Here is a 26,568-nt window from a genome sequence, read left to right on the forward strand (position 1 = left end):
GTTGTTGCTTCCCTATGTTTTATATATGTTCCTAGAGAAAACTAAGTTGAAAGATGATAGTAGCAATGATGCGGACTGGGTCCGTGATATGAGGTTTATCCTCATTGCTGCACAGAAGAATTATGTCCTTGATGCACCGCTAGGTGACAGACCTATTGCAGGAGCAGATGCAGACGTTATGAACGTTTGGCTAGCTCAATATGATGACTACTTGATAGTTTAGTGCACCATGCTTAATGGTTTAGAATCGGGACTTCAAAGACGTTTTGAACGTCATGGACCATATGAGATGTTCCAGGAGTTGAAGTTAATATTTCAAGCAAATACCCGAGTTGAGAGATATGAAGTCTTCAACAAGTTCTATAGCTAAAAGATGGAGGAGAATAGCTCAACCAGTGAGCATGTGCTCAGATTGTCTGGGTACTACAATTGCTTGAATCAAGTGGGAGTTAATCTTCCAGATAAGATAGTAATTGACAAAGTTCTCTAGTCACTATCACCAAGTTAATAGAACTTCGTGATGAACTATAATATGAAGGGATGACGAAAACAATTCCCAAGCTCTTCGCGATGCTAAAATCGGCGAAGGTAGAAATCAAGAAAAACATCAAGTGTTGATGGTTGACAAGACCACTAGTTTCAAGAAAAGGGGCAAAGGGAAGAAGGGGAACTTCAAGAAGAACGGCAAGCAAGTTGCTGCTCAAGTGAAGAAGCCCAAGTCTGGACCTAAGCCTGAGACTAAGTGCTTCTACTGCAAAGGAACTGGTCACTGGAAGCGGAACTACCCCAAGTAATTGGCGGATAAGAAGGATGGCAAAGTGAACAAAGGTATATTTGATATACATGTTATTGATGTATACTTTACTAGTGTTTATAGCAACCCCTCGGTATTTGATACTGGTTCAGTTGCTAAAAGTAGTAACTCGAAACGGGAGTTGCAGAATGAACAGAAACTAGTTAAGGGTGAAGTGACGATGTGTGTTGGAAGTAGTTCCAAGATTGATATGATCATCATCGCACACTCCCTATACTTTCGGGATTAGTGTTGAACCTAAATAAATGTTATTTGGTGTTTGCGTTGAGCATGAATATGATTTGATCATGTTTATTGCAATACGGTTATTCATTTAAGTTAGAGAATAATTGTTGTTCTGTTTACATGAATAAAACCTTCTATGGTCATACACCCAATGAAAATGGTTTGTTGGATCTCGATTGCAGTGATACACATATTCATAATATTGAAGCCAAAAGATGCAAAGTTAATAATGATAGTGCAACTTATTTGTGGCACTGCCATTTAGGTCATATTGGTGTAAAGCGCATGAAGAAAATCCATGCTGATGGGCTTTTGGAATCACTTGATTATGAATCAGTTGATGCTTGCGAACCATGCCTCATGGGCAACATGACTAAGACTCCGTTCTCCGGAACAATGGAGCGAGCAACAGACTTGTTGGAAATAATACATACTGATGTATGCAGTCCGATGAGTGTTGATGCCCGCGGCAGGTATCATTATTTTCTGACCTTCACAGATGATTTGAGCAGATATGGGTATATCTACTTGATGAAACATAAATCTGAAACATTTGAAAAGTTCAAATAATTTCAGAGTGAAGTGGAAAATCATCGTAACAAAAAAAATAAAGTTTCTACGATCTGAACGTGGAGGAGAATATTTGAGTTACGAGTTTGGTCTTCATTTGAAACAATGCGGAATAGTTTCGCAACTCACGCCACCTAGAACACCACAACATAATGGTGTGTCCGAACATCGCAACCGTACTTTATTAGATATGGTGCAATCTATGATCTCTCTTACCGATTTACCACTATCGTTTTGGGGTTATGCATTAAAGACAGCTGCATTCACGTTAAATAGGGCACCATCTAAATCCATTGAGACGGCACTATATGAACTGTGGTTTGGCAAGAAACCAAAGTTGTCGTTTCTTAAAGTTTGGAGTTGCAATGCTTATGTGAAATGGTTTCAACCTGTTAAGCTCGAACCCAATTCGGAGAAATACGTCTTCATAGGATACCCAAAGGAGACTGTTGGGTACTACTTCTAATCACAGATCCGAAGGCAAAATATTCATTGCTAAGAATGGATCCTTTCAAGAGAAGGAGTTTCTCTCGAAAGAAATGAGTGGGAGGAAAGTAGAACTTGATGAGGTAATTGTACCTTCTCCTGAATTGGAAAATAGTTCATCACAGAAATCAGTTCCAGTGATGCCTACACCAATTAGTGAGGAAGATTAATGATGATGATCATGAAACTTCAGATCAAGTTACTAACGAACCTCGTAGGTCAACCAGAGTACGGTTCGCACCAGAGTGGTACGGTAATCCTGTTCTGGAGGTCATGTTACTTGACCATGACGAACCTACGAACTATGAGGAAGCGATGATGAGCCCAGATTCTGTAAAATGGTTTAAGGCCATGAAATCTGAGATGGGATCCATGTATGAGAACAAAGTATGGACTTTGGTTGACTTGCCCGATGATCGGCAAGCCATTGAGAATAAAAGGATCTACAGGAGGAAGACAGACGCTGATAGTAGTGTTACTATCTACAAAGCTCGAATTATCGCAAAATGTTTTCGACAATTTCAAGGTGTTAACTACGATGAGATTTTCTCACTCGTATCGATGCTTAAAAGTCTATCCGAATCATGTTAGCAGTTGCCGCATTTTATGGAATCTGGCAAATGGATGTCAAAACTGCATTCCTTAATGGATTTCTTAAAGAAGAGTTGAATATGATACAACCAAAAGGTTTTGTCGATCCTAAAGGTGCTAACAAAATGTGCAAGCTCCAGCGATCCATCTATGGACTGGTGCAAGCATCTCAGAGTTGGAATATACGCTTTGATGAGTTGATCAAAGCATATAGTTTTATACAGACTTGCGGTGAAGCCTGTATTTACAAGAAAGCGAGTGGGAGCACTACAGCATTTCTGATAAGTATATGTGAATGACATATTGTTGATCGGAAATAATGTAGAATTTTCTGGAAAGCATAAAGGAGTATTTGAAAGGAGTTTTTTTCAAAGAAAGACCTCGGTGAAGCTGCTTACATATTGAGCATCAAGATCTATAGAGATAGATCAAGACGCTTGATAAGTTTTTTCAATGAGTACATACCTTGACAAGATTTTGAAGTAGTTCAAAATGGAACAGTCAAAGAAAGAGTTCTTGCCTATGTTACAAGGTGTGAAATTGAGTAAGACTCAAAACCCGACCACGGCAGAAGATAGAAAGAGAATAAAGTCATTCCCTATGCCTCAGCCATAGGTTCTATAAAGTATGCCATGCTGTGTACTAGATCTATTGTATACCGTACACTGAGTTTAGCAAGGAAGTACAATAGTGATCTAGGAGTAGATCACTGGACAGCGGTCAAAATTATCCTTAGTGGAATAAGGATATGTTTCTCGATTATGGAGGTGACAAAAGGTTCGTCGTAAAGGGTTACGTCGATGCAAGTTTTGACACTGATCTAGATGACTCTAAGTCTCAATCTGGATACATATTGAAAGTGGGAGCAATTAGCTAGAGTAGCTCCGTGCAGAGCATTGTTGACATAGAAATTTGCAAAATACATACGGATCTGAATGTGGCAGACCCGTTGACTAAACTTCTCTCACAAGCAAAACATGATCACACCTTAGTACTCTTTGGGTGTTAATCACATAGCGATGTGAACTAGATTATTGACTCTAGTAAACCCTTTGGTGTTGGTCACATGACGATGTGAACTATGGGTGTTAATCACATGGTGATGTGAACTATTGGTGTTAAATCACATGGCGATGTGAACTAGATTATTGACTCTAGTGCAAGTGGGAGACTGAAGGAAATATGCCCTAGAGGCAATAATAAAGTTATTATTTATTTCCTTATTTCATGATAAATGTTTATTATTCATGCTAGAATTGTATTAACCGGAAACTTAGTACATGTGTGAATACATAGACAAACAGAGTGTCACTAGTATGCCTCTACTTGACTAGCTCGTTGAATCAAAGATGGTTAAGTTTCCTAGCCATAGACATGAGTTGTCATTTGATTAACGGGATCACATCATTAGAGAATGATGTGATTGACTTGACCCATTCCGTTAGCTTAGCATTTGATCGTTTAGTATATTGCTATTGCTTTCTTCATGACTTATACATGTTCCTATGACTATGAGATTATGCAACTCCCGAATACCGGAGGAACACTTTGTGTGTTACCAAACGTCACAACGTAACTGGGTGATTATAAAGGTGCTCTACAGGTGTCTCCGATGGTACTTGTTGAGTTGGCATAGATCGAGATTAGGATTTGTCACTCCGATTGTCGGAGAGGTATCTCTGGGCCCTCTCCGTAATGCACATCACTATAAGCCTTGCAAGCATTGTAACTAATGAGTTAATTGCGGGATGATGTATTACAGAACGAGTAAAGAGACTTTCCGGTAACGAGATTGAACTAGGTATTGAGATACCGACGATCGAATCTCGAGCAAGTAACATACCGATGACAAAGGGAACAACGTATGTTGTTATGCGGTTTGACCGATAAAGATCTTCGTAGATTATGTAGGAGCCAATATGAGCATCTAGGTTCCGCTATTGGTTATTGATCGGAGACGTGTCTCGGTCATGTCTACATAGTTCTCGAACCCATAGGGTCCGCACGCTGAACGTTCGGTGACGATTTGTATTATGAGTTTATGTGTTTTGATGTACCGAAGATAGTTCGGAGTCCCGGATGAGATCGGAGACATGACGAGGACTCTCGAAATGGTCGAGACGTAAAGATCGATATATTGGACGACTATATTCGGACATCGGAAAGGTTCCGAGTGATTCGGGTATTTTTCGGAGTACCGGAGAGTTACATGAATTCGTATTGGGCCTTAATGGGCCATACGGGAAAGGAGAGAAAGGCCCCAAAGGGTGGCCGCACCCCTCCCCATGGACTGGTCCGAATTGGACTAGGGAGGGGGGCGCCCCCTTCCTTCCTTCTCCTTCTCCCTTCCCTTTTCCTATTCCATGTGGGAGGTGGAATCCTACTAGGACTAGGGAGTCCTAGTAGGACTCCACACTTGGGCGCGCCCTATGAGGGCCGGCCTCCTCCTCCCTCCATCCTTTATATACGTGGACAGGGGGCACCCCGATAGACACAACAATTGATCATTGATCTTTTAGTCGTGTGCGGTTCCCCCCTCCACCATAATCCACCTCAGCATATTGTAGCGGTGCCTAGGCGAAGCCCTGCGTCGGTAGCATCATCATCACCGTCATCATGCCATCATGCTGACAAAACTCTCCCTCGAAGCTCTGCTGGATCGGAGTTCGTGGGACGTCATCGAGCTGAACGTGTGTTGAACTCGGAGGTGCCGTGCGTTCGGTACTTGGATCGGTCGGATCGTGAAGACGTACGACTACATCAACGCCGTTGTTCTAACGCTTCCGCTTTCGGTCTACGAGGGTACGTGGACACACTCTCCCCTCTCGTTGCTATGCATCACCATGATCTTGCGTGTTCGTAGGATTTTTTTTGAAATTACTACGTTCCCCAACAACTCATGTATTCCTTTGTAAATGAATTAATAAAGTGATTGCATGCATCGCTCAGATGCAGAGGCCGGGGGTCATCCTCCTTTTTTTTAAAAGCCCCCTCACATGTCTTGTTTTCCCCTTCACCTTGATGTCTCCTTGAAGTCACTTCTGATGAGGTGCTAGCTAATTATTTTGCAATTTGTATATACTCTTAAACTTACAAGGAACTTCAGGACTTGTACTCTAAACTTGAAACTTTTTGTGGTGGCCACCATGAGGGGCACCAGTGAGCTTTTGTTCGACAACTGGGCTCTTACTCGCTCATGTTTGAAGATACAAATGCTACTCCTCTTTTTTAGATAACTTTGTAAAAGTAGGTGCCTCCCAAATAAAAGAGTTTTTATGTAGCTTTTCTTGTAGATCGTTTAATAACAGCAGATATGATTAACATGAGACATTCAAAGATTAACTCTGCTCTAAACTGTGCACTTTTCTTTAGGTGGGTCAGAGAAATAAAGGGTGCATATGTTCTTTGACTATAACTTTGCTCGAATTTCTTAGGTCATGTTGGGGTTACTTGGGCCCCAAGTGTTATCACTGATCATAAGTTTGAAGGAGCAAACTCCAAGGTCTCTGCTTCTTTAAGGTGCTTGCATATGCCTTGTGAAATATTTGGAAGTAGATAAATGCCCTTGTCTTTGAAGGAGTGACGTCACCATTCGTATCCAGGGGCATTCTCTTTAGGAATGATATTAACCCAGTGGCAAATGGTGCCAAGTCTTGTAAACAATGTCCTCTTCTTGCTTGGCCAGATTCTTTAGCTTGGTTGCATCCCTTTTTATATAGAATACGCATAACATGAGTATCATGTATTAAAGAACAAAAAAAAGGTACAAAAACAGATCTACATTTTCCCTGCATTGGCAGATAATCCACCCAACACTACTCGCTAGCCATCCACCTACACATCTCCAAGAAGTACGCCGCCATATTTCCTTTGAATAATCCCACTTGCTTCCAAGAATCTCCCTCCTGAGCCACACAGTGAATGACTAGGTGTTGCATTGTTGAAGACAACATCGTTACAATGTTTCTAAAGTTCCCAAAATATTAGGATCACTTACGTGCCCCACACACGCCACCGCCCCCTTGGACTGACTTAGAGTTGCACCAACTAACAAAGGGGTGGAGTTGTTAGGGAACGTAGTAATAATTCAAAAAAATTGTACGTGTCACCAAGATCAATCTAGGAGGTGCTAGCAACGATAGAGAAGGAGTGCATATTCATACCCTTGAAGATCGCTAAGCGGAAGCGTTACAAGAACGCGGTTGATGGAGTCGTACTCACGGCGATTCAAATCACGGAAGATCCGATCTAGCGCCGAACGGACGGCACCTCCGCGTTCAACACACGTACAGCCCGGGGACGTCTCCTTCTTCTTGATCTAGCAAGAGGAGAGGAGAAGTTGAGGGAGAGCTCCGGCAGCACGACGGCGTGGTGGTGGAGCTTGCGGTTCTTCTGCAGGGCTTCGCCAAGCACTACGGAGGAGGAGGAGGAAGTGTAGGAGGAGGGAGGGGCTGTGCCAGGGAAGGGGTCCTGCAGCCCTCCCACCCCACACTATTTAGGGTGTGTTTGTTTGGGCTCTTTTTACCAGCTTCTACAGCTTCTGGGCCAAAAAGCTGTAGCCCAAACAAACACCTCATTTTTGAGCCAGCTCCACGCTGGGCTTCCACGGAGTGCTCCAAAAAATACCCGCAGAAGCCGCAGCCCACAATTCGGGCTTCTCGCAGCCGCAGCTGGCTCCAAAGTGGTGAATGACGGTTTTACCCTCCCACCAATTTACATACTACAGCGAAATTGCCATCGTACCGGTTCGATCTGTTTCTCATTTCCTTCCTCGCCATGACATCGCCCGAGCTCCATCGAGATCAATCGCTGCCGCCACCGCCCCATCTCCGCCCATCGGTGTCCCTTGCCTCCTCCGACCGGTGGGGAATCCCGCTGCTGACTCCATTCACCCGACTCGGCCGATCCCTCCACCAACGGCGGCCCTGTTGTTCCGAGCTTGAAAACTCAACGCCGGCAAGCAGCTCGGCGCCGCTGCCCCGAGCACCGCTTCTCCGTGGGCTGTGTGTGGTGCACGCATGGGTGCATGTGTTTATCATGTGTGCACGCGCTCCAAGTGCTCCCCGAGCCCCATGTATTTCGGCCACCACCGAGCCCCTCCAGATCTGGCGTGCGTGTGTGCTCCGCATCCATGGACATGCTCTACATCCATGGAGTGTGTGTGCGGGCGACTACTAGTGGATGTATGATGCGTGTATGTGTGTGTGACGCGTGTGTGTCTGGTGGATGGAATGGATGGCGAAAACAACTCTTAATTGTGTCATTTACTGTTAAAACAGTTTAATCAGCACTTAAACCCAATCAACAGAAGAACAAAGGGCGTTATGGTCATTTTATCATGTTTCAGCATCAGCCGCAGCTGCCACAACACAACTACCAAACGGCTGCACTTTAGCTCCAACCTTCCAGCCACAGCTAGCAGCTACAGCCGCTCCTTCCAGCTGGAGCCGGTGCAGCTGCAGCCCAAATAAACACACCCTTATAGGGGAAGGGGAGAGGGGGCCGACCCCCTTAGATCCATCTAGATGGGGGGGCGGCCAGGAGGGGCAAACTTGCCCCCCAAGCAGGTGGGAGGCGCCCCCTCGCCTAGGGTTTCCAACCCTAGGCGCCTTGGGCCCTTGGGGGGGCGCAGCAGCCCACTAGGGTGCTGGTTCCCACCCATATTCAGCCCATTAAGTCCCCCGGGGCAGGTGGCCCCACCCGGTGGACCCCCGGACACCTTTCGGTGGTCCCGGTACAATACCGATAAGCCCCGAAACCATTCCGGTGACTGAAACTGGACTTCCCCTATATAAATCTTTACCTCCAGACCATTCTGGAACTCCTTGTGACGTCCGGGATCTCATCCGGGACTCTGAACAACCTTCGGTAACCACATACAATTTCCCATAACAACTCTAGCATCACCGAACCTTAAGTGTGTAGACCCTACGGGTTCGGGAACCATGCAGACATGACCGAGACATCTCTCCGGCCAATAACCAATAGCGGGATCTGTATACCCATATTGGCTCCCACATGTTCCACGATGATCTCATCGGATGAACCACGATGTCGGGGATTCAATCAATCCCGTATTCAATCCCCTTTGTCCATCGGTATGTTACTTGCCCGAGATTCGATCGTCGGTATCCCCATACCTCGTTCAATCTCGTTACCGGCAAGTCTCTTTACTCGTTCCGTAATGCATGATCCCGTGGCTAACTCCTTAGTCACATTGAGCTCATTATGATGATGCATTACCGAGTGGGCCCAGAGATACCTCTCCGTCATACGGAGTGACAAATCCCAGTCTTGATTCGTGCCAACCCAACAGACACTTTCGGAGATACCTGTAGTGCACCTTTATAGCCACCCAGTTACGTTGTGACATTTGATACACCCAAAGCACTCCTACGGTATCCGGGAGTTGCACAATCTCATGGTCTAAGGAAATGATACTTGACATTAGAAAAGCTCTAGCAAACGAACTACATGATCTTGTGCTATGCTTAGGATTGGGTCTTGTCCATCACATCATTCTCCTAATGATGTGATCCCGTTATCAACGACATCCAATGTCCATGTTCAAGAAACCATAACCATCTATTGATCAACGAGCTAGTCAACTAGAGGCTTACTAGGGACATGTTGTGGTCTATGTATTCACACATGTATTACGGTTTCCGATTAATACAATTATAGCATGAAAAATAGTCAATTATCATGAACAAGGAAATATAATAATAACCATTTTATTATTGCCTCTAGGGCATATTTCCAACAGTCTCCCACTTGCACTAGAGTCAATAATCTAGTTCACATCGCCATGTGATTAACACTCATAGTTCACATCACCATGTGACTAACACCCAAAGAGTTTACTAGAGTCAATAATCTAGTTCACATCGCCATGTGATTAACACCCAAGAGTTTACTAGAGTCAATAATCTAGTTCACATCACAATGTGATTAACACTCAATGAGTTCTAGGGTTTGATGTTATGCTTATGAGAGAGGTTTTAGTCAACGGGTCTGCAACATTCAGATCTGTGTGTTCTTCGCAAATCTCTATTTCATATTGTAGATGTTGCTACTATGCTCCACTTGGAGCTATTCCAAATGGTTGCTCCACTATACGTATCCGGTTTGCTATTCAGAGTCATCCGGATAGGTGTTAAAGCTTGCATCGACGTAACCCTTTATGCCGAACTCTTCATCACCTCCATAATCAACATTTCCTTCTTCCCAAGGACAATTTTGACCGCTGTCCAATGATCCACTCTTGGATCACTCTTATACCCCCTTGCCAGACACATGGCAAGGCACATCGTGGTACAAAACATGGCATATCGTATAGAGCCTATGGCTAAGGCATAGGGGACGACTTTCGTCCTTTCTCTTTCTTCTGCCGTGGTCGAGCTTCAAGTCTTAACTTCACACCTTACAACTCAGGCAAGAACTCCTTCTTTGACTGATCCATCTTGAACTCCTTCAAGATCATGTCAAGGTATGTGCTCTGTGAAAGTCTTATCAGGCGTCTTGATCTATCTCTATAGATCTTGATACCCAACATGTAAGCAGTTTTACACAGGTCTTCCTTTGAAAAACTCCATTCAAACAACCCTTTATGCTTTCCAGAAATTCTACATCATTTCTGATCAACAATATGGCATCCACATATACTTATCAAAATGTTGTAGTGCTCCCACTCACATTCTTGCAAATACAAGTTTCTTGAAAACTTTGTATAAACCCAACTGCTTTGAGATGCTTGCTCCAGTCCATAGAAGGATCGCTGGAGTTTGCATACCTTTTAGCATCCTTAGGATCGACAAAACCTTCTAGTTGTATCACATACAGCCTTTCCTCACGGAAACCGTAAGGAAACTTTGTTTTGACATCCATCTACCAGATTTCGTAAATGAAAATGCAGCAACTGCTAACATAACTCTAACAAACTTTAGCATCGCTATGATTGAGAAAGTCTCATCACAATTCAACTCCATGAACTTGTCGAAAACTTCTTTGAGACCAGTCGAGCTTCATAAATGGTGACATTACCATCAGCGTATGTCTTCTTCTTAAAGATCCATTTATTCTCAATGGCTTGCCGATCATCGGGCAAGTCCACCAAAGTCCATAGTTTGTTCTCATACATGGATCCTCTCTCGGATTTCATGGCTTCAAGCCATTTGTTGGAATCCGGGCCCGCCATCACTTCTTCATAGTTCGAAGGTTCACCGTTGTCTAACAACATGATTTCCAGGACAGGGTTGCCGTACCACTCTGGTGCGGAACATGTCCTTGTGGACCTACGAAGTTCAGTGGCAACTTGATCCGAAGTTTCATGATCATCAGCATTAACCTCCTCTCTAGTCGGTGCAGGCACCATAGAAACATCTTCCTGAGCTGCGCTACTCTCCGGTTCAAGAGGCAGTACTTCATCAAGTTCTACTTTCCTCCCACTTACTTCTTTCGAGAGAAAATCTTTCTCCAGAAAAGATCCATTGTTGGCAACAAAGATCTTGCCTTCGGATCTGAGGTAGAAGGTATACCCAATAGTTTCCTTAGGGTATCCTATGAAGACGCATTTTTTCGACTTGGGTTCGAGCTTTTCATGATGAAGTTTCTTGACATAAGCATCGCATCCCCAAACTTTTAGAAACGACAGCTTAGGCTTCTTCCCAAACCATAATTCATACGGTGTCGTCTCAACGGATTTAGACGGTGCCCTATTTAAAATGAATGCGGCAGTCTCTAAAGCATAACCCCAAAATGATAGCGGTAGATCGGTAAGAAACATCATAGATCGCACCATATCCAATAGAGTGCGATTACGACGTTCGGACACACCATTACGCTGAGGTGTTCCAGGCGGCATCAGTTGTGAAACAGTTCCATGTTTCCTTAGGTGTGTACCAAACTCGTGACTCAAATATTCTCCTCCACGATCTGATCGTAAGACCTTTATTTTCCTGTCACGTTGATTCTCTACCTCACTCTGAAATTCCTTGAACTTTTCAAAGGTCTCAGACTTGTGTTTCATTAAGTAGACATACCCATATCTACTTAAGTCATCAGTGAGGGTGAGAACATAACAATAGCCATCGCGAGCCTCAACGCTCATTGGACCGCACACAACAGTATGTATGATTTCCAACAAGTTGGTTTCTCGCTCCATTGTTCCGGAGAACGGAGTCTTGGTCATTTTGCCCATAAGGCATGGTTCGCACGTGTCAAATGATTCATAATCAAGAGACTCCAAAAGTCCATCTGCATGGAGTTTCGTCATGCGTTTGACACCAATGTGACCAAGGCGGTAGTGCCACAAGTATGTGGGACTATCTTGATTAACCTTACATCTTTTGGTATTCACACTATGAATATGAGTAACATCATGTTCGAGATTCAATAAAAATAAATCATTGACCAGCGGGGCATGACCATAAAACATATCTCTCATATAAATAGAACAACCATTATTCTCGGATTTAAATGAGTAGCCATCTCGCATTAAACGAGATCCAGATACAATGTTCATGCTCAAAGCTGGCACTAAATAACAATTATTGAGGTTTAAAACTAATCCTGAAGGTAGATGTAGAGGTAGCGTGCCGACGGCGTTCACATCGACCTTGGAACCATTCCCGACGCGCATCGTCACCTCGTCCTTTGCCAGTCTCCGCTTATTCCGCAGCTCTTGTTTTGAGTTATAAATATGAGCAACCGCACCGGTATCAAATACCCAGGAGCTCCTACGAGTGCTGGTAAGGTACACATCAATAACATGTATATCATATATACCTTTGGCGTTGCCGGCCTTCTTATCCGCTAAGTACTTGGAGTTGTTCCTATAAGTGCATCTAGTGCCCCTTAGTGATTTTGGTGTATTGAAGACTTATAGGTTAAGGGACTAATGAGTTTATGAGTGTACACAGGTCTATCAGTCTATGAGGAGTTTGATATTTACAGAGAAAGTCGACCCCTAAAAATGAAGTTCTTCACCTGAAGACTTTGTAATTGTGAAGACTTTCTAAAGATTTTGATAGTGAAGAAATTGGTGTGACCTTGAAGACTTGGTATTCATTCAAGGAACATGAACCGTGAAGACTTTTGTTTTCGTAGTTTCATTTTCTCTTTCTTGAGTCATAGGAAATACTGTACTGTTAACAGGGGTCGAGGAAATACTAAGGAAAAATTTCCATGTGATGCTCAACTCAAAATCCTACACCTACCAATCCCTTTGAGTGAAGCCATTGGAAATCTCATACAGTTCAGTCAATTTCTTCAGTTACAAAGACGAAGTTCTTCTGGTCGCTGAGGAATTTGTTCTGACTGAGGAGTTAGGAATTCGCCAGTGCGGATTGCCTACACAGTGAGGAAACATGATAGCCCTGAGGAATTTGAGCCTAAAATTCCGACCGTTGCTGTGCTACGCGCCAGCTGTCCCAAAATATCAACCCACCTAACGGTCATATCATTGAAGGGCATTTATGTCTTATCATGTCGGGCTGCTCCCTAGGCTATAAATAGCCGCCCCTCCAACCACTAGCTGGTTGGCTGCTCCGAGAGAAACTGAAACTTGTCATTTGAGAGAATCCCATCCTCCAAGGACTTTGAGCAAAAATCATCAAGTGAGGAAAACCCAAACCCAAACACCTACAAACCCAAAGTGATTGAGCATCACTGAAGAGATTGATCCTGCGTGGATCTGACGCTTGTTACCTTTGAAGACTGTGCTTCTTCCAGACGGTTAGGTGTCATGGTCTAGAGCATCCAAGAGGAAATTGTGGATCGCCGAGTGACCGAGTTTGTGAAGGTTTGGAAGTCACCTGAAGACTTACCACGAGTGATTGGACGAGGTCTGTGTGACCTTAGCTCAAGGAGAATACGGTGAGGACTGTGTGTCCTCGGGTTTAAATACCTACCCACTCCAACCAGACGTACAACTGAGACAGCAGTTGGAACTGGTCTACCAAATCATTGTCTTCACCAAGCTTACTAGTTCTATTTCCTCAACTCTTTCATTTCCTCATAATGTATTGTGTGCTTGTTCATATCTGTTTGAAGACTTTGACTGAAGACTTTCTCAATTTCCTCAGCTCAATTTCTTTAGTCTGTTTGTCTTTATCCTGTGTTATCCTGTGTTTACGCTTTCTGTACTCTGTGCTTGTCTTCATTTGATGACCATGCTTGTTCCGTTATGTTTACATCTGAGTACTTATTCCGCTGCAAGTAGTTCTTCACTTAGGAATTTCCTCACCCTGAAATTCCTCAGTGAAGAATTCATAAAAACCGCCTATTCACCCCCCTCTAGTCGATATAACGCACTTTCAATTGGTATCAGACCAAGGTACTCCCTTGTTCTGTGTGATTTTGGTTTAACCGCCTGGAGTTTTAGTTATGTCGACCGCAGGTATGATCAAGGTCTCTGCTGGGTGTCCTACCTTCGATGGGACGGACTACCCCTACTGGAAGAATAGGATGCGAATGCATCTTGAGGCAATTGATAATGATCTCTGGTATGTTGTGGAAAATGGTGTTCCCTCCGTCACACCTTCTGTGAATGCTGCTGATGTGAAGAGATTCAAACAACTCGATTCTCAAGCGAAGAACATCATATGTGGCCACCTGAGCAAAGGGCGGTATGGAAGAGTGAGTGCTTTGGAAACTGCTAAGCTTATCTGGGATAGGCTGTCAAAAGTGAATGAAGGAGTCTCAACTCAACGTGACTCTCGAGTTGACGTTCTTCGCAATCTCTTCAACCGCTTCAAAAGACTCGATGATACGTCTCCAACGTATCTATAATTTTTGATTGCTCCATGCTATATTATCTTCTGTTTTGGACATTATTGGGCTTTATTTTACACTTTTATATTATTTTTGGGACTAACCAATTAACAGGAGGCCCAGCCCAGAATTGCTGTTTTTTTGCCTATTTCAGAGTTTCACAGAAAATGAATATCAAACGGAATCCAAACGGAATGAAACCTTCGGGAACGTGATTTTCGGAACGAACATGATCCAGGGGACTTGGAGTGCACGTCGGGGAATCAACGAGGAAGGCATGAGGCAGGGGGCGCGCCCACCCCCTGGGCGCGCCCTCCACCCTCGTGGGCCCCTCGTGGCTCCCCTGACGTATTTCTTCCTCCTATATATACCAATATACCCTAAAACCATCGGGAAACAGAATAGATCGGGAGTTCCGCCGCCGCAAGCCTCTGTAGCCACCAAAAACGAATCGGGACCCTGTTCCGGCACCCTGCCGGAGGGGGGATCCCTCACCGGTGGCCATCTTCATCATCCCGGCGCTCTCCATGACGAGGAGGGAGTAGTTCACCCTCGGGGCTGAGGGTATGTACCAGTAGCTATGTGTTTGATCTCTCTCTCTCGAGTTCTTGAGGTGGTACGATCTTGATGTATCGCGAGCTTTGCTATTGTAGTTGGATTTTATGATGTTTCTCCTCCCTCTACTCTCTTGTAATGGATTGAGTTTCCCCTTTGAAGTTATCTTATTGGATTGAGTCTTTTAATGATTTGAGAACACTTGATGTATGACTTGCGTGGGATACCCGTGGTGACAATGGGGTATTCTATTGATCCACTTGATGTATGTTTTGGTGATCAACTTGCGGGTTCCGCCCATGAACCTATGCATAGGGTTTGCCACACGTTTTCGTCTTGATTCTCCGGTAGAAACTTTGGGGCACTCTTTGAGGTTCTATGTGTTGGTTGAATAGATGAATCTGAGATTGTGTGATGCATATCGTATAATCATACCCACGGATACTTGAGGTGACATTGGAGTATCTAGGTGACATTAGGGTTTTGGTTGATGTGTGTCTTAAGGTGTTATTTTACTACGAACTCTAGGGCTGTTTGTGACACTTACAGGAATAGCCCAATGGATTGATCGGAAAGAATAACTTTGAGGTGGTTTCGTACCCTACCATAATCTCTTCGTTTGTCCTCTGCTATTTGTGACTTTGGAGTGACTCTTTGTTGCATGTTGAGGGATAGTTATATGATCCAATTATGTTATTATTGTTGAGAGAACTTGCACTAGTGAAAGTATCAACCCTAGGCCTTGTTTCCTAGCATTGCCATACCATTTACGCTCACTTTTATCATTAGTTACCTTGCTGTTTTTATAATTTCATATTACAAAAACCTATATCTAGCATCCATATTGCACTTGTATCACCATCTCTTCGCCGAACTAGTGCACCTATACAATTTACCGTTGTATTGGGTGTGTTGGGGACACAAGAGACTCTTTGTTATTTGGTTGCAGGGTTGCTTGAGAGAGACCATCTTCATCCTACTCCTCCCACGGATTGATAAACCTTAGGTCATCCACTTGAGGGAAATTTGCTACTGTCCTACAAACCTCTGCACTTGGAGGCCCAACAACGTCTACAAGAAGAAGGTTGCGTAGTAGACATCAAGCTCTTTTCTGGCGCCGTTGCCGGGGAGGTGAGTGCTTGAAGGTATATCTTTAGATCTTGCAATCGAATCTTTTTGTTTCTTGTTTTATCACTAGTTTAGTCTATAAAAGAAAACTACAAAAAAATGGAATTGAGTTTGTCTCATACGCTTCATCTTTTTAATATCCTTCGTGAGTATGATGGAAAGGAAAATTGTGCCGAAGTGTTAGAAGAAGAATGCATTAAAATGTTTGGCACTAAATCTTTGAATGATGAGCATGATTTCAATGTTGTTAGTATGAACTCCTTGAATATCTATGGTACTAATGATGATTGCACTGGTTATGATGAAAATGTCTCCTATAAACATGTCAATTTTTGTGGAGTGCATCGGCTTTGCAAGTACACACCAAATAGGGAAGATAGATATTGCAAGAGGCATAAACATTTAGAAACTAAATGGTTGCAAGAAAGGCTAAATGTTAGTGCTGAAAATTTAAAATATCTTAGCCGTACTTGTGAACTTTGCAATGAACATGGTCATTTAAATATCAAATGCAAATTGTTTCATGATCGAATCGTGTCCAAAAATTGTGATGACTTGATTTCCCTTGCACATTATAATGAACTGAGTCTGCTTTTAGGTTATGAAGAATTGAAACGTCAAACTAAGTTTATTCCAGAATATAACCTCGAGAAATGCCTCGATATTGATCTTGAAGAAATTTATATGTATTGTGCGGTGAATTGCATTGAAAATCCTTATATTGCCAATTACATAAAGAAAAGAAAACAAATAGAAGATGAAGAGAATACTAACGAAAGGGAAGAGACTTCCCAATATTCTCCTATTGTTTCTTATGATGAATCAGGTAATGAGGAGGAGCCTTCTATTCAACCAATCTCATTAATAAGGAGCTCCAAAAAGAGGATTGAAACCACACATGATGTGGTGAAGAAGAAGAAAAGAAAAAGGAAGAGAGGTAAAAAGATATCTCCCCCAAATAATGTTGCTCCTATTATTGGTGTGCCTAATGAAAATGAATTAAAAATAATTATGGAAGATGATGCACTTGATGATGCTCTCGTTATGCCTATTGCTTGTTGTGATGATTATGATTGGGAAGATAATGATACTTCTTATGATCTTGAAAATCTTTTTGGCACTTGCTTGGAAGAATATGATAATTGCTATACTATTGGTGTTATCCATACTATTAATGATGAGAGTGATTATGCTTATGATATGAAAAGGCCCAAGCTTGGGGATGCTACGTTTAATGAAGATGATATTTTTAGCCTCCCAAGTTTTGATATGCAAAGTTGGTATGATGATAGCATGTCATCTACCTATGATGATTATATTAGTGAAAGTGGGTTTGGAAGAGTGTCAAATTTAGGAAGTAATAATCCCACTATTTTGTAGGATGTTGAATCTTATAATATTTATGAAAGTGGATTTGGAGAGGTCATGACTTTATTTAGTGATGAGTCCACTATCTTGGAAGAGGTTTCAATCGATTATGATGAGAACAAAGTTGCTACTTATGATGATTATTGTGATGAAACCTATGCTATAAAAAGTAGTGATGATTGTATTTATAAAACTTGTCATGATTATGATTACCCTTTTTCTGAACATTACTCTTTTAATGTGGAAACAATTTATAGTATTCCGAATGAGAAGAATTTTGCTTATGTGGAGAGTAGTAAATTTTCTATGCAAGTAGATCATGAAAAGAATGCTTTATGTGATAGTTATATTATTGAATTCATTCATGATGCTACTGAAAATTATTATGATGGAGGAACATATGCTTGTAGGAATTGCAATAATATCAAGTTTCCTCTCTATGTGCTTAAAATCTTGAAGTTATGCTCGTTTTACCTTCCTATGCAAGTTGATTCTTGTTCCCATAAGTTGTTTGCTCACAAAATCCCTGTGCATAGGAAGTGGGTTAGACTTAAATGTTCTAGGCATATTCTTCATGATGCTCTCTTTATGTTTCAATTCTTATCTTTTATGTGAGCATCATTGAAATCATCATGCCTGGCTAGGGGCATTAAACGATAGCGCTTGTTGGGAGGCAACCCCATTTTATTTTAGTTTCTTGCTTTTTCGTTCTGTTTAGGAATAAATCATCTATATATCCTCTGGTTAGATGTGGTTTTATGTTTTATTTAGTGTTTGTGCCAAGTGAAACCTATAGGATCTTCTTGGATGATAGTTATTTGATCTTGCTGAAAATTCCAGAAACTTTCTGTTCACGAAAACAATTTTTTAAAATCACCAGAACGTGATAAAATACTTATTACAATTGCAGAAGATCAATAATCAAATTATCTAGGTCTTCCTATTTTGGTAGATGTTTTTGAGTTCCAGAAGTTTGTGTTAGTTACAGATTACTACAGACTGTTCTGTTTTTGACAGATTCTGTTTTTCGTGTGTTGTTTGCTTATTTTGATGACTCTATGGCTAGTAAAATAGTTTATAAACCATAGAGAAGTTGGAATGTAGATTTAACACCAATACAAATAAATAATGAGTTCATTACAGTACCTTGAAGTGGTGTTTTGTTTTTTTTCGCTAACGGAGCTCACGAGATTTTCTGTTAAGTTTTGTGTTGTGAAGTTTTCAAGTTTTGGGTAAAGATTCGATGGACTATGGAATAAGGAGTGGCAAGATCCTAAGCTTGGGGATGCCCAAGGCACCCCAAGGTAATATTAAAGGATGACCAAGAGCCTAAGCTTGGGGATGCCCCGGATGGCATCCCCTCTTTCATCTTCGTTCATCGGTAACTTTACTTGGAGCTATATTTTTATTCACCACATGATATGTGTTTTGCTTGGAGCGTCATTTTATTTTCTTTTGCTTTGCTTGCTGTTTGAATAAAATACCAAGATCTGAAATTCTTAAATGTTAGAGAGTCTTCACATAATTTCAAAATTATTCAACTACTCATTGATCTTCACTTATATCTTTCGGGGTAGTCTGTCGTTTGCTCTAGTGCTTCACTTATATCTTTTAGAGCACAATGGTGGTTTTATTTTGAAGAAATAGATGAACTCTCATGCTTCACTTATATTATTTTGAGAGTCTTAAACAGCATGGTAATTTGCTTATTCCTAATATGCTAGGTATTCAAGACTAGTAAAAAATTTCTTATGAGTGTGTTGAATACTAAGAAGTTTGATGCTTGATGATTGTTTTGAGATATGGAGGTAGTGATATTAAAGTTGTGCTAGTTGAGTAGTTGTGAATTTGAGAAATACTTGTGTTGAAGTTTGCAAGTCCCGTAGCATGCACGTATGGTAAACGTTATGTAACAAATTTGAAACATGAGGTGTTCTTTGATTGTCCTCCTTATGAGTGGCGGTCGGGGACGAGCGATGGTATTTTTCTACCAATCTATCCCCCTAGGAGCATGCGCGTAGTGCTTGGTTTTTGATGACTTGTAGATTTTTGCAATAAGTATGTGAGTTCTTTATGACTAACGTTGAGTCCATGGATTATACGCACTCTTACCCTTCCATCATTGCTAGCCTCTTCGGTACCGTGCATTGCCCTTTCTCACATTGAGAGTTGGTGCAAACTTCGCCGGTGCATCCAAACCCCGTGATATGAAACGCTCTTTCACACATAAACCTCCTTATATCTTCCTCAAAACAACCACCATACCTACCTATTATGGCATTTCCATTGCCATTCCGAGATATATTGCCATGCAACTTTCCACCATCCCGTTTATCATGACACGTTCATCATTTTCATATTGCTTTGCATGATCATGTAGTTGACATATTATTTGTGGCAAAGCCACCATTCATAATTCTTTCATACATGTCACTCTTGGTTCATTGCATATCCCGGTACACCGCCGGAGGCATTCATATAGAGTCATACTTTGTTCTAGTATCGAGTTGTAATCATTGAGTTGTAAATAAATAGAAGTGTGATGATCATCATTTTCTAGAGCATTGTCCCAAGTGAGGAAAAATAAAAAAAGAAAAAAAAGAAAAGAGAAAGGCCATAAAAAAAGGAAGGCCCAAAAAAATGAGAGAAAAAGAGAGAAGGGACAATGTTACTATCCTTTTTACCACACTTGTGCTTCAAAGTAGCACCATAATCTTCATGATAGAGAGTCTCTTGTTTTGTCACTTTCATATACTAGTGGGAATTTTTCATTATAGAACTTGGCTTGTATATTCCAACAATGGGCTTCCTCAAATGCCCTAGGTCCTCGTGAGCAAGCAAGTTGGATGCACACCCACTTCGTTTCTTTTGTTGAGCTTTCATACATGTATAGCTCTAGTGCATCCGTTGCATGGCAATCCCTACTCCTTGCATTAACATCAATCGATGGGCATCTCAATAGCTCATTGATTAGCCTCGTTGATGTGAGACTTTCTCCTTTTTTGTCTTCTCCACATAACCCCCATCATCATATTCTATTCCACCCATAGTGCTATGTCCATGGCTCACGCTCATGTATTGCATGAAGGTTGAAAAAGTTTGAGAGTACTAAAGTATGAAACAATTGCTTGGCTTGTCATCGGGGTTGTGCATGATGAGAGCATTCTTGTGTGACGAAAATGGAGCATGACTAAACTATATGATTTTGTAGGGATGAACTTTCTTTGGCCATGTTATTTTGAGAGGACATAATTGCTTAGTTAGTATGCTTGAAGTATTATTATTTTTATGTCAATATTGAACTTTTATCTTGAATCTTTCGGATCTGAATATTCATATCACAATTAAGAAGAATTACATTGAAATTATGCCAAGTAGCATTCCACATCAAAAATTCTGTTTTTATCATTTACCTACTCGAGGACGAGCAGGAATTAAGCTTGGGGATGCTTGATACGTCTCCAACGTATCTATAATTTTTGATTGCTCCATGCTATATTATCTTCTGTTTTGGACATTATTGGGCTTTATTTTACACTTTTATATTATTTTTGGGACTAACCTATTAACCGGAGGCCCAGCCCAGAATTGTTGTTTTTTGCCTATTTCAGAGTTTCACAGAAAAAGAATATCAAACGGAGTCCAAACGGAATGAAACCTTCGGGAACGTGATTTTCGGAACGAACATGATCCAGGGGACTTGGAGTGCACGTCAGGGAATCAACGAGGAAGGCACGAGGCAGGGGGGCGCGCCCACCCCCCCTGAGCGTGCCCTCCACCCTCGTGGACCCCTCGTGGCTCCCCTGGCGTATTTCTTCCTCCTATATATACCAATATACCCTAAAACCATCGGGAAACAGAATAGATCGGGAGTTCCGCCGCCGCAAGCCTCTGTAGCCACCACAAACCAATCGGGGCCCTGTTTCGGCACCCAGCCGGAGGGGGGATCCCTCATCGGTGGCCATCTTCATCATCCCGGCGCTCTCCATGACGAGGAGGGAGTAGTTCACCCTCGGGGCTGAGGGTATGTACCAGTAGCTATGTGTTTGATCTCTCTCTCTCTCTCTCTCTCTCTCTCTCGTGTTCTTGAGGTGGTACGATCTTGATGTATCGCGAGCTTTGCTATTGTAGTTGGATCTTATGATGTTTCTTCCCCCCTCTACTCTCTTGTAATGGATTGAGTTTCCCCTTTGAAGTTATCTTATCGGTTTGAGTCTTTTAATGATTTGAGAACACTTGATGTATGTCTTGCGTGGGATACCCGTGGTGACAATGGGGTATTCTATTGATCCACTTGATGTATGTTTTGGTGATCAACTTGCGGGTTCCGCCCATGAACCTATGCATAGGGGTTGGCACACGTTTTCGTCTTGATTCTCCGGTAGAAACTTTGGGGCATTCTTTGAGGTTCTATGTGTTGGTTGAATAGATGAATCTGAGATTGTGTGATGCATATCGTATAATCATACCCACGGATACTTGAGGTGACATTGGAGTATCTAGGTGACATTAGGGTTTTGGTTGATGTGTGTCTTAAGGTGTTATTTTACTACGAACTCTAGGGCTGTTTGTGACACTTATAGGAATAGCCCAGTGGATTGATCGGAAAGAATAACTTTGAGGTGGTTTCGTACCCTACCATAATCTCTTCGTTTGTTCTCCGCTATTAGTGACTTTGGAGTGACTCTTTGTTGCATGTTGAGGGATAGTTATATGATCCAATTATGTTATTATCGTTGAGAGAACTTGCACTAGTGAAAGTATGAACCCTAGGCCTTGTTTCCTAGCATTGCAATACCGTTTACGCTCACTTTTATCATTAGTTACCTTGCTGTTTTTATAATTTCATATTACAAAAACCTATATCTACCATCCATATTGCACTTGTATCACCATCTCTTCGCCGAACTAGTGCACCTATACAATTTACCGTTGTATTGGGTGTGTTGGGGACACAAGAGACTCTTTGTTATTTGGTTGCAGGGTTGCTTGAGAGAGACCATCTTCATCCTACGCCTCTCACGGATTGATAAACCTTAGGTCATCCACTTGAGGGAAATTTGCTACTGTCCTACAAAGCTCTGCACTTGGAGGCCCAACAACGTCTACAAGAAGAAGGATTCGTTGTAGACATCACTCGACAATGAAAATGTTCAACGAACCTTTGGTCGCCTCACTGACATCTAAAATGAGCTTCAAGCACTTGGTGCCACTGACATCACTGACCATGAAGTGGTGAAGAAATTGCTGAGATCGCTTGATTCCTCATTTGATACTCTGGCACTGATGATACAAGAACGTGGAGATTACAAGTCACTTGATCCCGCTGATATCCTCGAGAGGCTTAACACTCATGAGTTCCAGCTTGCTGAGAAGAGAGATCTCTATGGTTCGAACTATGGCAGATCATGTGCCTTGAAGGCCAAGGCTGTCTCTGAATCTGAAGGTGACGATTCTGGTAGTAGCCTTGGTGATCCTGAAGAGCCAGGAGCTAGCGCTGCTCGTGAAGAAATTCCAGAAGTTCTCTAGACATGGTCATTTTGGAAAATTCTCAAGAAGCAATGATTCCTCATCCAGTGACTATAAGAAGAGGCTATGCCATAAATGCAAGAACCAGGTCACTACATTCAAGATTGTCCTCAGTGGGAAAAGGAATCAAAGAAGAAGAAATACAAGGATTACAGTTCTGATGATGCGAAGAAGAAGAAGAAATCTTCAAAGTCTTCATCATCAAAATCCTCAAAGTCTTCATCGCACAAGAAGAGCAGCTCCAAGAAGGCTCGGGCATTCATTGGCAAAGAAATGAACTCTGAGGCTGAATCTGAGGAACATGAGGAAGAGGAGGCATCTGAGGAGAACGAGTCTGGTGTGGCGAGCCTAGCTCTCGCTACTGCATTCGTCACCAAATCCATCTTCAACTCTGAAGAAAATGGCTTCACCAACAAGGTTGATGAAGGCAATGATGACTATGCTCCCACCTATTGCTTCATGGCAAAAGGTGCCAAGGTACTCAAATATACCTCCTCTGAATCAAGTGAGGATGAATCTGATGAAAACCTAAAGCCCAGCTATTCTAAACTTGCTAAGATTGCTGTGAAACAACAAAAAGCTTTTGAAAAGGTTCAAAACATGCTAGACAAAAGTGATGATATGTTGGGTGAAGAAATGGATCGCACTAAAATCTTGACTGAAAATCTTCAGAGACTTCAGTCTAGGTTTGACAACCTTCAAGGTCATCATAACACTCTCTTATCTGATCATGAGAAGCTTTCTTATGAATTTCTTCAAAGAAAGCAAGATCTTGAAAAGCTAAGAGTGAGTTATGAAGATCTTCAGAAGGAGCGCAATTCATTACTTGCTCAACAAATTAGCGCTACTCAGGAAGAATTCATTCCTCCATGTTTGAAGTGCATTGAATGAGAATCTGCTAATTCTTCACCTGAATGTTCAAATTCTTCTAATGCTACAAATTCTTCACCTGTCTCTGCTATCACTAATTCCTCATCTGAGGACATTGCTAGTATCACTGATGATGCAGGGCTGAAGGAATTGTACATGACAGGCATGTACAAAAGCCTCAAAGGGCATCAGACTCTTTGTGATGTGCTTAAAAAGCAGATCATCAACAGGAATCCTAGGAAAGAGGGTATTGCCTTTGAGAGGAAAATCAATGCTGATGGAACATATTGGAAGCCTAAGTAGTACCCCAAAACCTCATGGGTTGCTGCAAAGGGACCTCCAGTAGATCCATCTACTTTATCTAGCTTTACATGTGAATCTCCTCATTCTTCTGATGAGTCATTTGACTCCAACTATAAACTGTTCAAAATCAGAATGGTGAAGTATTTGCTAGATATGTTGGCACTAACTGCAGGAACGATTCCCCCGTGAAGAAAATCTGGGTTCCCAAAAGGTGCCTTGAAAGTCTTCAGGTGAATGTCATCATGACACCACCTGTGAAGAATAGGAACCCCAGATCAAATTCTTCATATGGACCAAGTTCTTCATATGGATCCAAGTCCTCATACGGACCAAATTCCTCACGTAGATCAAATTCCTCAAAAGGATCAAAGTCCTCACATGAACATCATCGTGCTAACACCTCTGTTTCGCAGGGAAGAGCTAAGGGCTATGAATATGTGCATTATTCTTCAAACCATTATGTTCATAAGTCCTCGAAGAATTTCTCTGCTTATTCATATGCTTACCCTAACTCCTCTTATGTGAAACGAAGTGGACTGGCTTCTATGCCACCTTTCTCATATGGATCTCATAGAGTGATGAACTATTTGCCACCCCTTCAGATGTGGGTGGTGAAGAAAAAGAACTAATCTCTTATGCAGGGTCAGGTCTCCAGACGTGCTTAAACGTCTGAAGAATTTGCTGGAGACCTGAAAATGCCTGAAAGGACGCAGGCTAATCATGATGAAATGAATCCTCATTTCTCACGTCCTCATACTGCTTTATCTGTTCTATTGCTTAATGAAATTGATCTAATGAAATTGATGTCATATTCTTCACTGATGAAGTATATGAGTTCGTAAGCTGCACTAATTCATTTGCAGGATGATCAATCCAAAGCCAATGAATGGGTCCTCGATAGTGGATGTACAAATCACATGACTGGTGACAAGAATCTATTGATGGATGTTCCCTTATCTCCATCGCATCTGAAGCATATCATCTTCGCTGACAAAGGCAAAAGTTAGGTATTGGGTCTAGGTAAGGTTGCGATCTCAAAGGATCGACACATGGACAAAGTCATGCTTGCCGAGTCCTTAGGATACAACCTCATGTCTGTCTCAATGCTTTGTGATCTTGATATGGTTGTTGTCTTTGGCAAGTATCGTTGTGTTGTGATCATGGAAGCTGACAATTCCAAAGTCTTCGAAGGCTTTAGGAGAGGAGACTTGTATATTGTTGATTTCTCTATAGGACCTCAACCAGCCATATGTCTACTTGCAAAAGTTTCAGAAGGCTGGCTATGGCATCGACGACTTGGTCATGCAGGCATGAGGAATCTGCACACGCTCGCGAAGAAGAAGCATGTCATTGGCATTGAGAATGTCAAATTCCTCAAGGATCACCTATGCGGAGCCTGTGAAGCTGGAAAGATGACCAAGGCCAAACATCCAGCGAAGACTATCATGACTACCACTCGACCATTTGAATTGCTTCACATGGATCTCTTTGGTCCTAATAATTATTCAGCAGTTACAAATGATGCATCTCTATATGGCTTTGTTATTGTTGATGATTACTCTCGTTACACATGGGTGCATATTGTCACTTACAATCATGAGGTGCAGGAAGTCTTCAAACGATTTTCGTCGAGGGCTTCAACCAACTTTGGTGTGAAGATCAAGCACATCAGAAGTGACAATGGAACTGAGTTCAAGAATTCTGGTCTTGATGAACTTGGTATTACACATGAGTTATCTGCTCCTTATACTCCTCAGCAGAATGGCGTCGTGGAGCGCAAGAACAGGACTCTTGTTGAGATGGCTCGCACTATGCTTGATGAGTACAAGACGCCTCGTTGTTTCTGGATTGAGACAATTGATACTGCGTGCCACATCATCAACAAGGTATATCTTCACAAATTCTTCAAGAAGTCTGCTTATGAACTCCTCACTGACAAGAAACCCAATGTGAGTTATTTCAAAGTCTTCAGTGCTAAATGTTGGATTAGAGATCCCCATCACAACTCTAAATTTGCACCGAAAGCACATGAGGGTTTTATGCTTGGTTACGGAAAGGACTCACACACCTACAGAGTCTTCAACAACGTCCACCACAAAGTTGTTGAAACTGTAGATGTGCGGTTCGATGAAACTAATGGCTCGCAAAGAGAGCACCTACCTTCTGTGTTAGACGAACAGTCACCTGAGGAAACTATCAAGTTCAAGGCTACTGAGGATGTCATTCTTACCGAAGAATCTGTTGAAGAAATCATTCCAGAACGTGAAGAACGTCATGTTGATGCACCTGAAGAAGATGGTGCTAAAGAAAATGCTTATCAAATTCCTCAATGACAACCCGCTCATCCTCACGTTGCA

This window comes from Triticum aestivum, chromosome 4D, assembly GCF_018294505.1.
Source record: "Triticum aestivum cultivar Chinese Spring chromosome 4D, IWGSC CS RefSeq v2.1, whole genome shotgun sequence".
Classification (NCBI taxonomy): domain Eukaryota; kingdom Viridiplantae; phylum Streptophyta; class Magnoliopsida; order Poales; family Poaceae; genus Triticum; species Triticum aestivum.